The sequence below is a fragment of the Callorhinus ursinus genome, unplaced genomic scaffold, assembly GCF_003265705.2.
Source record: "Callorhinus ursinus isolate GAN/ISIS: 27379988/994484 unplaced genomic scaffold, GSC_fseal_2.0 scaffold4, whole genome shotgun sequence".
In the NCBI taxonomy this organism is placed as follows: Eukaryota; Metazoa; Chordata; class Mammalia; order Carnivora; family Otariidae; genus Callorhinus; species Callorhinus ursinus.
Window position 1 is genome coordinate 72672905 of NW_027397066.1, and position 10558 is coordinate 72683462.

Genomic DNA, 10558 nt, shown 5'->3' on the forward strand with positions numbered 1-10558 from the left:
TCTTTTTCTTTTTTCTTAAAATATGTTGCGTTATTTGTTTCAGAAGTGCAGATCTGTGATTCAACAGTCTTGCACAATTCACAGCGCTCACCGTAGCACATACCCTCCCCAATGTCTATCACCCAGCCACCCCATCCCTCCCACCTCCGACCACTCCAGCAACCCTCAGTTTGTTCCTGAGATTAAGAATTCCTCATATCAGTGAGGTCATATGATACATGTCTTTCTCTGATTGACTTATTTCACTCAGCATAACACCCTCCAGTTCCATCCACGTCGTTGCAAATGGCAAGATCTCATTCCTTTTGATGGCTGCATAATATTCCATTGTGAGCCAAGATGTCCATCAACAGATGAATGGATAAAGAAGACAGGTCACTCTTGTACTCTCAGGGATCTGGGCTTCTCCTGAAGGTTCTGTGACCCGCAGAAGGGTCTTGGCAAGGTGGTGACACTGATGTGTTTAGTAGGATCACTCTGGCAGGAAGGTAGAGACTTTGGAAGGGAACAAGACTAGTGCCTTGAGGCCAGTTAGAGATTGTGGGTATAGTTTAGAGGAGAAGTGATTAGGACCTGACTGAAGGTAAAGCAAGGAAGAAAGCAGCCAGATTTAAGAACTATTACAGTGGTAGGACCTCAGGAGTCCGTAAATGATTCTATGTGGGGAGAAAGAGGAAGCAACGAGGATGTCATCGGTTTGTTAGGGCAGCTTCGGTGGAGCCCAACTGCAGCAAGAGGAGACTGGGAGATGACAGTAGGAAGGCAGATGATCCATGAGAACTCACTGGTGAATGGCTGGTGAGACCTAGAGGAGTAGCCAGAGGAAGACCAGAGTGAAGAAAGATTTCAAAATGGGAGGCTCCGGCGCCTGGGTGGCTCAGTTGTTAAGCGTCTGCCTTCGGCTCAGGTCATGATCCCAGGGTCCTGGGATCGAGTCCCGCATCGGGCTCCCTGCTCAGCAGGGGGCCTGCTTCTCCCTCTCCCACTCCCCCTGCTTGTGTTCCCTCTCTCGCTGTGTCTCTGTCTCTGTCAAATAAATAAATAAAATCTTAAAAAAAAAAAAAAATGGGAGGCTCATTCCCAAGTTGAAATGCTAATGGGTGAGAACAAGGGAGAGAGAACCTTTAACAAAGGTTAAAGGCAGAAAGGATAAAAGGTGTCTGATAGAACAAGGGCATGGGGAGGCAGGAGGTCGAGAGCCTCCTATACAAGGGAAGATAGGGAAAGAGGCAGATAAAAGAAACTCACAACTCCCTCCTCCTTTGAAAGTAGCAGCACCATGACTGCACAGAGCAGTGATAAACGCATGCCAAGAAATGTAATGAGTCAACGAATGAAAAGATGGATAAATGATAAATACATTCGACACTGGTCCCAAAACACAGTGTAACTCTGAGGAAGGCCAGCATGTTCTCAAGATAGGTATGGTAGACCTCTAGTGGCCAAAAAGAAAATTCAACCATTATATTAAGATGGCTAAGGTAAATAGATTTGCAAAAGAATAAACAGATAAAAACATTGCTCTGCAAAGATCCTGTTGTACCCAATCTTTGATGTGTTCGGTTTCTTATCAATAGAGTTTAATGGTATTTGCATTATAAGTTTACTTTCATAATTAACTACTTAGACTGAATGGCTTATGGAAAATGAAGCCAGTAATCTTTTAATTAAGATTAAAACCTAACAACAACAACAAAATAGGAGGGGAATAATTACTTATGTGTGAAATTTCATGTACAAGCTAGATAAAAGTACGTATTCATTTTCAAATACAGAAACGAGGAGAGAGACAATTATAACCAAATGAGCCCTTGATTGCAAAAGTCTCAAGTATGATGAAAAGGATGTATTTAGAAACAACAGCAACAGGGATTTTAAAAAATAAGTAAAAATATGAAACAGTAAAAAGAAGGGTAACAAACTACTTCAACCCTTAAAAATTAATAATGATGTCCTAATGTCAAATTACTTTGAGGAATCTCAAGGAAGAATTATTCACTGATAGGAACTATGATTCTTTTATGAACCCAAGTGTTTTCTAATGGAGATGGAGTTGAGTTATCCTCAAGTTAAGAACAATCAAATAAAATGTTTGGCACCGGCTTCAATTAATGAAACTCAAAAGATCTTCGGTTTGTGAATCAGGAAAAGCATCTTGGATGATCCACCTTTTCCATTACAATAGATTTTATCAACAATGGACAGTGTCTTAAGTAGATGAAAGAAAATAATCCATTTTAAAAGAATTATCTGACAGAGGTTGGCGGGGATGCAGAGAAAGGGGAACCCTCCTACACGGTTGGTGGGAATGCAAGCTGGTGCAACCACTCTGGAAAACAGTATGGAGGTTCCTCAAACAGTTGAAAACAGAGCTACCATATGACCCAGCAATTGCACTACTGGGTATTTACCCCAAAGATACAAATGTAGGGATCCGAAGGGGTATGTGCACCCTGATGTTTATAGCGGCAATGTCCACAATAGCCAAACTATGGAAAGAGCCAAGACGTCCATCGACAAATGAATGGATAAAGAAGATGTGGTATATATACACAATGGAATAATATGCAGCCATCAAAAAGGAATGAAATCTTGCCATTTGCAATGATGTGGATGGAACTGGAGGGTTTTATGCTGAGTGAAATAAGTCAATCAGAGAAAGACATGTATCATATGATCTCACTGATATGAGGAATTATTAGTCTCAGGAAACAAACTGAGGGTTGCTGGAGTGGTGGGGGGTGGGAGGGATGGGGTAGCTGGGTGATAGACATTGGGGAGGGTATGTGTTATGGTGAGTGCTGTGAATTGTGCAAGACTGTTGAATCACAGACCTGTACCTCTGAAACAAATAATACATTATATGTTAAAAAAAATAAAAAAAGAAGATAGCAGGAAGGGAAAAATGAAGGGGTGGAAATCGGAGGGGGAGACGAACCATGAGAGACTATGGACCCTGAGAAACAAACAGAGGGTTCTAGAGGGGAGGAGGGTGGGGGGATGGGTTAGCCTGGTGATGGCTATTAAAGAGGGCACGTACTGAATGGAGCACTGGGTGTTATATGCAAATAATGAATCATGGAACACTACATCAAAAACTAATGATGTAATGTATGGTGATTAACATAACATAATAAAATAAAAAAATAAAAAAGTTATTTGTGTCAATTATGCAGCTGGTGAGGGGTAGTGTGAGAGAGTAAGGGACTACTGGATGTGCAATAATAGATGTGGAAATTCATCATTGAATTTAAAAGCCTGAGTTAGCAGAATTGAAAGAAGCTCAGTTCTTTGGGATTTCTTGTTTGGTTCTGACTCCTTTTTGATGTTCAATTCAGTACCGCTGTACTTGAGAAAAAACATTGAAAGTGTCTTAATGTCTCTCTAGACTTTTTAAAGGTACCATATACAGTATTTACATTCCTTATTGGCTCTGATCTGTCTGGGGTTTAGTCATCAGGCATCATTCTATATTTAAATAACAACAAATATTTTGATTTGATAGGAATATAAGCAGTAATCTGGAAGCAAGTAAAAATTTTTTCAAGTAATATTTAGGCACTTTTTTTTCATATTTAGGTGTTATAAAACATCTCTTAAAAGTATAGGCATGCACACAAAGGTTATCTCTGGACTTTTTATTTTTTTAAAATATTTTATTTATTTATTTGAGAGAGAGAGAGAGAGAGAGAGAGAGAGAGAGAGAGAGCATGAGCAGGGGGAGGGGCAGAGGGAGAAGCAGATTCCCTGCTGAGCAGGGAGCCAGACATGGGGCTCGATCCCAGGACCCTGGGATCATGACCTGAGCTGAAGGCAGACGCTTAACCGACTGAGCCACTAGGCATCCCATCTCTGGACTTTTTAACTAGATAGTTTTATTCTGCTTTTCTTGTATTGCATGTGTACCCAAAGTTCTCTGCTTTTTGCATATGTTACATGTCATTTTTTTCTTTTGTCCCCCCAGCTTTTTTGAGGTATAGTTGTCAAAATAAAAATTGTATATATTTAAAGTGTGCAACATGACTTGATATATGTATACATTGTGAGATGATTGCCACAATCAAGCTAATTAACTCATCCATCACCTCATGGTGTCACCTTTTTTTTTTCCCATGGTGAGAATGCTTAAGATCTATTCTCTTAATAAATCTCAAGCATACAATACAGTTTAATTAACTATCATCCCCATGCTGTATATTAGACCCCAGAACTTATTCATCTTATAACTGAAAATTTGTACCCTTTAACCAATGTCTCTCCCATTCCTCACCCCCTCATAACCACCATTCTCTTTAAGAATTCAGCTTCTTTAGATTTCACATATAAGTGAATCATACAGTCTTTATCTTTTGTGTCTGGCTTATTTCACTTAGCATAATGTCCTCCAGGTTCACCTATGTTGTTACATTGTGACTGTGTCAGTGAACATGGGATTGTAGATATCAGTGTCTCTTTAAGATACTGATTTCATTTCCTTTGTGTGTTTACCCACTGTAAAAATGGTGGGATTGCTGGATCATATGGTAGTTCTATTTTAAATTTTTTGAGGCATTTCAGTTCCATTTTCATTTTGTTTGTGCCAATTTACATTTCCCTCCATCAATGTATAAGGGTTCCCTTTTCTTCATACCCTCTCCAACACTTGTTCTAACTTGTCTTTTTGATAATAGCCATCTTAACAGGGGTGAGGTATTATCTTATGGTGGTTTTGATTTGTATTTCCCTGTTGTTCAGGGATGTTGAATACCTCTTCATCTGCCAATTAACCATTTATATGTCTTCTTTGAATATCTATTCAGGTCTTTTGCCCATTGTTTTTTTGTTCTTGAGTTACGTGAGTTCCTTATATATTTTGGATGTTAACTCCTTATCAGATGTATGATTTGCAAATATTTTCTTCCATTCTGTAGGCTGCCTTTCCACTTTGTTAATTGTTCTTTTGCTGGGCATAATCTTTTTTAGTTTGATGTAGTCCCACTTGCTTACTTTTGCTTTTGTTGCCCATATTTTTGGTGTCACATACAAAAAATCCATTGCCAAGACCAATGTCAAGGAGGTTTTCCCTATGTTTTCTTCTAGGAATTTAATGGTGTAGATACTACGTTTAAGTCTATACTCCATTTTGAGTTAATTTTTGTGTACAGTATAAGAGTCCAATTTCATTCATTTGCATGTGGATATCTAGTTTTCCCAAAACTGTTTATTGAAGAGACTCTGCTCTCCCTATTGTGTGTTTTGGTGCCCTTGTGAAAGATTAGTTGACCATATATGTGTGGATTTCTTTCTGGATTCTCAGTTCTGTTCCATTGGACTATGTGCCTGTTTTTATGCCAGTACTGTACTATTTTGATTATTATAGTTTGTAATATAGTTTGAAATCAGGAAATGTGATGCTTCCACATTTGTCATTTTCTAAATGTTAGTTTTTTTAAAAAAGATTTTTATTTATTTATTTGGCAGAGAGAGAGATAGCGAGAGAGGGAACACAAGCAGGGGGAGTAGGAGAGGGAGAAGCAGGCTTCCTGTGAAGCAGGGAGCCCGATGTGGGGCTCGATCCCAGGACCCCGGGATCATGACCTGAGCTGAAGGCAGACGCTTAACGACTGAGCCACCAGGCGCCCTAAATGTTAGTTTAAAAGGTTCGGTTTCCCTTATTGACTAGACACTGTAACATGGCTGACAGAAGCTATTATGTCTTTGTGGGCAAGTTCTATAGCATCTCTTGATATTCTGAGAACTGTCGAGAGCTGATCTACATGGAACGCTAGACAAAAACACATATTGTCTGGAACAGTGTGATGATGTCAGAGGAAAGTTGGAGAAAAGTAGGAAATGTTAAGGGTAGCTAACAATGGGGTCAAAACTTCACAGAGAATAGCTTTGAATATAAGGAGCAAGAAGGCAAGGGAAACTGGAGAATGTGTTACATGTGATTCAACAGACTTCTAACCTTGGGAAAGTCAGACCCTTGAAACAAAGATCTGTTTCAATATGTAACCATATTCATTTCCTCGTATAGGACTACTATGCATATAGACCATAGCAGTCTATCTTTTCAATAACGTTATTTATTCTGACAACACTGAGTTCTACGGGCCTACGACCTTCACTAATGCTCTTGTTTTTTGTTCCTTCCTCTATTTCTCCCCTTCTCCTTCCGTTCCTTATTTCCTTTCCTTTCCTCTCTTTTTGTCTCTTAATCATTATATATTGTTCCCAAAATAAGAGAAAGGAGTGAGTTCAGGTTTGAAACTACCAGACATGCAATGCCTTTGTGTTTTTTTATTTAGCCAACTCTTAATTGATTCATTTAGCAAGCTTATGTTTGCTAATAAATATTAACACATAATTATTGTTATAGAGGGGGTTTACTTAGTAAATAGTAATTTAAAAAAGAAAGGAAAATTCAGTCTCTGCTGTCAGGGAATTTACAGGCTAGTGGAAGCGACTGAAAGTAAACAAATAATTAACCCCAATAATTTTTATTACAAACTAGGCGGAGTGCTATGACAGAAGAGCACAAATATATGAGTGGGGGGTGGGTATGGAGAGAGGATTCCCTGAGGATGTGACTTGTAACCTGAGACCTGAGAACTGTGGTTCTGATTCTCTACTGGGTGGTCTTGACAATGTCTGGAGACATTTTTGGTTGTCACAACCGGGAAGGGGAAGATTTAAATTTCCTGATCATGTAGTGTGACTTTGGTTTATGTCCGTAACAGGGATAGTTTCAAAATGAAAAGATTTAGCTTTATTCCCCATAAATTATATTGACCTAAGTATCCCTCCATTGATTAGGCTTCAGTTATTTCGGGGTGAGAGTAGACAGCACCTAACATAAAAAATCATCACTTAGTTTTGAATGTCAAATTAGATATCTCTGAGCACCTGGGAAAATGCCTTGAATGCAAGAATTTGTAGAGAAAGAAGTTTTTTTGACTTCTAATACCTTCTAATACATTTCAAGACACCTACATATGACTCATATCCTAACGTTTTATGATAAGAGATTCAGTAGATTGAAAGGAGGTTCTGATGTCAGGGCAGTTCCCATCAGACAGGAAGAAGTACAAAGTCTTTCTCATGCTGTGGGGGGAGGAAACCAAAGGAAAGCAGGGAAGAGGAAAGCGAAGCAAAAAAAAAAAAAAAAAAAAAAAAAAAAATCTGATTTGGATATTGTTGCTTTGTCTTTGTAATGCCAGGAAGAGTATCTAAAGCACTGAGGATTTGGGGGAAATCTAGGCATCAAAGGCTTGCTTTATATTCTTCAGGGTTTCCCTCTGCATTGTCCTTCTCTCTGGGTTGTTGTCATTGTCCTTACGCTGGCTTCCCTCAGGCTAGCAAAATGGCTGAAGCTGTTGTCAGAGCTCATATCCCATCACCACATCATCCAGACCCAGAGAGAGAATGCTTTTGCTGGAGCATTCTCCACAAGTGTTCCAAGATCCATTCTGATGAGAGAGGTTTAGGTCATACATCTAAACCAATCTGCCACTATAAGGGAAATAAAATGTGTTAATCACAGTTATCGCCATATCTTCCACTAGACTCCAGGAGAGGAATCAGCTTCCCTACAACTACATGGATCTCAAATGGAAATCAGGCACTATTGGTAAAAGGGGAATGAATTCTGGAGACAGACACAAATGCCCATCTTAGTCTACTCCATAGGCTACCTAATAGCCATACATACTCTCAACACATGGCTTTAAACATGCTCAAGCTAAGATGGAATGCATACACCTCATCTCAAAAAAGACAACCCAGACTGATCTAGTTACTGATCGAAATTCTAGGAGCTTTGTCGGAATCAAAACTCTTATATATCACACACCTTACCATCTACATTAATATGACTTATATTTGACTATCTGCATTATTCCAGGAGAGTCTTGATTAGAAGATCAAGTGGCAAATAACTTTTCTCAACTTGCTCTCCCTAGGGTGTCTCAATAGATCACTCAACTGTGGTAAGACTGTTTACTCTTTGAGGCTTGCTTCAAAACTTTCCCCTTGCTAGGTCTCCTGATCCTAAACCATTAATAACAAACTTGGTTCAATCCCCATATGCTGCTCACACTAAACTATTTCCAGGTACAGTAAACAAGAACCAAACCTTAATAAATACCCTGCCTTTGACCTTGTTATTCTGAAATGCTGCTAATATTCCATCAAGGAAATGGTTTCCTTTACTGTGGTAGGCAATAAACATGATCAGAGGCTACTTACAACCTCCCTTGTCCTTGAAATGTGAGTTCTGCTTGCTTTTTCCACTCCCAGAGGCTGCTCCAAGGACATAGCCTTGATCTGATGATAGAGATGTGGTGTTGAGAACATCTGCATGGTATATGTGACTGAACCTAGTTAAGGCCTCTATATATTAAGATTTGATGGGTGGCTGCAGGGATCCACTTGTCTTGCTCCTGGCCAAGTCAAGTCTTGTGTATGTGAGTTCTCTTTGTTTATTAAAACTGCCACCTGGAGTGGCATGCCTCTTTGATCACTCTCTGCTCTCCATGCACAAGGGGCCAGTTTCGGACACACCCAGGAAGTTCCTGAGAAGGTTACAAACCGATAGTAAATCACCCCTCTCCCTATGCTGCTTAGAGGCTCCTTTCCCATTGCTGTGAGTTAAGGAGCTTAGAGATTATATTCAGGGCCTAGGAAATCACAGGCTTGGAGTTTATTTGACAATAAGGCTCTTTTAGAGTTTAGATTTTTCCAAGGTTATTTGTTTCATAGGCCAGCAGCCAAAGTCAGAGATAAGTTGTAATCCTGAAGTCCAGTTCAAGCCTTCAGAGTTTCTTTGGTAATAAGCCTTCATTTCCGTTTTGCTCATTTCTTGGACTTACTCAGAAACTCTGGAGGTTGGGGTCCAGCAATCTGACTTGTGATATAATCAGCCTTCAAGGTGATTCATTTTTCCTTTCTGCCTTCCTTCCTTTCCTCCTTCCTTCCCTCCCTCCTTCCTTCCTTCCCTCCTTCCTTCCTTCTTCCTTCCTTCCCTCCTTCTTCCTTCCTTCCTTTCCTCCTTCCTTTCCTCCTTCCTTCCTTCCTTCCTTCCTTCCCTCCCTCCTTTCCTCCTTCCCTCCTTCCTTCCTTCCTTCCTCCCTCCCTCCCTCCCTCCCTCCCTCCTTCCCTCCTTTCCTCCTTCCCTCCTTCCTTCTTTCCTTCCTCCCTCCCTCCCTCCTTCCTTCCTCCCTCCTTCCTTCCTTCTTCCTTCCTTCCCTCCTCCCTCCCTTCCTCCCTCCCTCCTTCCTTCTTCCTTCCTTCCTTCCTTCCTTCCTTCCTTCCTTCCTTCCTTCCTTCCTTCCTTCCTTCTTCCTTCTTTCCTTCCTTCGTCCTTCCTTCCTTCCTTCCTTCCTTCCTTCCTTCCTTCCTTCCTCTCTTTCTCTCTCTCTCTTTGTCATTTCAGGACAATTTGAATAGCAGAGGCCTGCACGAGGGACAGGAAGCAATAGCGTTCTGAGACACATCACATCCTAGATTGCTCCCCACTCTCCTCTGCTGGTACTGTGACACGCAGTGGACAACTGCTTTTCCAGTCTTTCCAGGTTCTCCGGCAACTGAGTAGAAATCAAAGGTAGTGTTTCTCTAAGCAAGGTCTTATTTTCTTCTCTCTGCTTTCAGATGCCAGTTATCAAAACTATCTTATCTCTTTTATGTAGGAATTTATTGAAATCCATAAAAAGTAGTTAACACATTCTAGCATCCTAATTTTTTTTCCTTCAAAGTCCCTTAATGCTAAAGCTTCATTATGTACACAATCTGGTTCTCAGGGTACAGAAGGACAAAAGAAAGAAAATTCAAGATCAAGATTGCAAATTCATAATTCTATGGAAGCCTGATATAGTAATCACTGATTTTTATAAAACAAGCAGTTAGATCAAGTGATCAGAAATCTTTTTTGTATTTTATGTATGGGGAATATAATCTGTAAACTATCTCATATCAAAGGATTTTTGCCCCGATTAGGGAGTTTTTTCAATTTCAAATATTTCTACTTCTCCATTTTGTTTATATGAAATTTGTTATTTGGGACATGGTATCATCCATGAGTAAAGGAGGAGAGAAAAGGAAAAGAGAGGGATGTGGAGTAGGAAGGAAAGAGGAAGGGAGAGAGAGAGAGTTAATGTTTACTTAGTACTGTGCAACATCCCGTTATATAAATTATCTCATTTAATCTTCCAAATAACTCTAGATTATTTAAATCTCTAGAATGCATTCTTCAAATGAAATTTTACCTGAAAGCCACTATAACAAAGCAGGTAACTGTTGGGTAAATAGCTTTGGATGGGCAGTTGAGAGAGTAGGTACCCTTTCATCTCCCTTGGGATAACACACAGCATAATTTTAAAAACATATTATCTATTTTATATTTAAAAAAAGACTACATTCTGGTCGGTGTAGTTTTGGCAGTTAAGTCAATTATATTGTGTTCTAACTTTTCACAGATTGGTAATACATACACTGAGTTTAAGTCCACTGTTAACTTTTCCATGACTATATGAAGTTTAAGTTTCTTCTTAAGCGTAGAATCAAAGACTACCTATACCTG

General features: G+C 39.6%; 1 long non-coding RNA gene across 1 annotated transcript in view; it reads left to right on the plus strand.

Moving 5' to 3' along the window:
- The window catches only part of LOC141372633 (uncharacterized), a 31634-nt gene extending 22141 nt beyond the window's left edge, over window positions 1-9493 (plus strand). Inside the window, exon 3 of the long non-coding RNA XR_012377978.1 lies at window positions 9416-9493. This is a non-coding gene — a long non-coding RNA (uncharacterized lncRNA). The remainder of the gene's footprint in view (window positions 1-9415) is intronic.
- The last annotated feature ends 1065 nt before the right edge of the window (window positions 9494-10558 follow it).